Below are 1993 nucleotides of genomic sequence, written 5' to 3' on the forward strand. Positions count from 1 at the left end.
ACTGGGGTTCAAGGAGACAGAAGCAGACATAGAAAAAGAAGCATAGATACAAAAGGCAACAGTCAACCAGCTCCACAGGCGGCCCCGTCCAGGAAACACACAATCGCTTTATGTTAGCAGCGTAGGACATGAAACAATGATGGTAAAGTAACTAAATATGCTTCAATAGATGCCAAAGATGCATAAATTAATTAAGTGGATAGCTCACTCTCACATGTGCTCTAATCTTATCTGTGCAACATCTACTTCCAGCCGCCGCCACTGGGGTCTGAGCGGCTACAACAGAAATAATCTTTGAAGGCAGGATGGTAATCTGGATGAACTGACTGCACAGACCATGTTTTCAGGAGGACTTTCTCACTTCAACATAGATTCAAACTACTTTTTACCCGCTGATCACAGCTAATATAGCAAAGCTGCTCTCTGGCATTGAACACAGGAGCAGCAGACGCATCTGGACTCACGTTACTGGACGTCTGACCTTAATGAAGCGGGTGTGTTTTGAACGTAGCATAAAGAAACAAGAGGCATGAGGCTTGAAAAATGTGTGATGTTTCATTTATGGCTTCTGAATTCTGCCAAATTAAAAGTTTTTTTTTTTTAGACATTGAAGAAGAAGTCAGAGAATGTAATGTTTGGTTGTAATAAAGGTGCTGTGCAGATAGCACTGCGCTGTTTCTACCTCGTTTCATCAAACCTGGACTGTTTAACTGGTCAGACTGAACATTTCAGCAGAGCATGCCAGTCCAGTGCTGTCAATAGCACAGGCATACTGCTGCTCCAGGTAGATTTGATCAAACTTCTGTCCCACAGATCTGTCTCCCAGGCAGGCGTCCAGGTGGACGGTGGCTTTAAACCTGGACTGGAGCAGAACCAGAGACAGAGCCAAGGTGACCACAGAGAACGGGACGCTCTCAGCTTCTTTTCCTGGAAGGATGAACGGGATCACAATCCGGTTTCTTCCTATCGGACCGTGTTTTTTGGTGAGAGACTCAAAGCTTTTCCACACGCCATCATCTGGTCGAAGAGGACTAACTGTGATGTTGGGGATCATCTGGTCTCCAGCGTTCTTCATGGAGTTCCAGTGGTCTGGTAGTTTCTTGGGTCGATGTTTTTCATCAGGTACGGTGCAGCCATCCTTCTTGGAGCAGTAGAAGATCCTGTGGTGAGGTTTTAGTTTTCCTGAGGCGATGCCGTACCCTAAACCAGACGTGACACAGTTCCAGGGAGCATAAAGCACCACGTCTCTGATGGAGGCCAGAGGCAGCAAACAGCTGGCTGGGATCATGAAGTCTCCGATCGCTCCATGAGCTACGATGGTGACGTCCACAGTGCTGCTGTGGTTCTTCTTTTCTTCTGCAGCAATATGTGTTTGCAGGAGGTTAAACATCTCTACCAGCTTGGTGAACCTGTGTGATGCTGTATTTTCTCTAAGCCACATCTGGACAGTCTGATTNAAATCTGAAATCTTGCGCATTGACTATTGGTATGCTGGTCTGATGGGGTATGCTCATCTGACAGAACACCAGACCGGTTGAATGGAGACAGGGAACGCAGTCCTGGAGGAATGATGCTCTGATGGTGCTTTAGCTACGATGGTGGAGGAGGGGATGGAGGTCGGCTGAATTGAAGTCCGATATATCGCGACCACTGCCTGCGCTTCGGGAAGCAGACGGAGTTGTAGATCGGAGACCTTTTAAGAAGAACTCCGGATGCTGATTGGGCTTCATGGAGGCGTGGCTCAAAGCTGATTAGCTGGTGTCGGAGGTGGATGAGGGTAAGTAATCAGTTAAACTTTCACCTAGGCTCCATTTCACAACAAAAGCATGATCAGCTGAACCTTCACCCCTTGAAATAATCTACATCTTAATGTTATAAAAGTACTTGCAAATCAGTGAATAATGTTAAAGACTACGAACAGTTATCGTCCCAATTTACATCCTTTCATTTTTAGGTTTTTACATCTTTTTTTTTTTTAACAGTGTCCATTTTG

The sequence above is a fragment of the Cyprinodon variegatus genome, unplaced genomic scaffold (assembly GCF_000732505.1).
Source record: "Cyprinodon variegatus isolate N-32 unplaced genomic scaffold, C_variegatus-1.0 Scaffold1873, whole genome shotgun sequence".
NCBI classification, from domain to species: domain Eukaryota; kingdom Metazoa; phylum Chordata; class Actinopteri; order Cyprinodontiformes; family Cyprinodontidae; genus Cyprinodon; species Cyprinodon variegatus.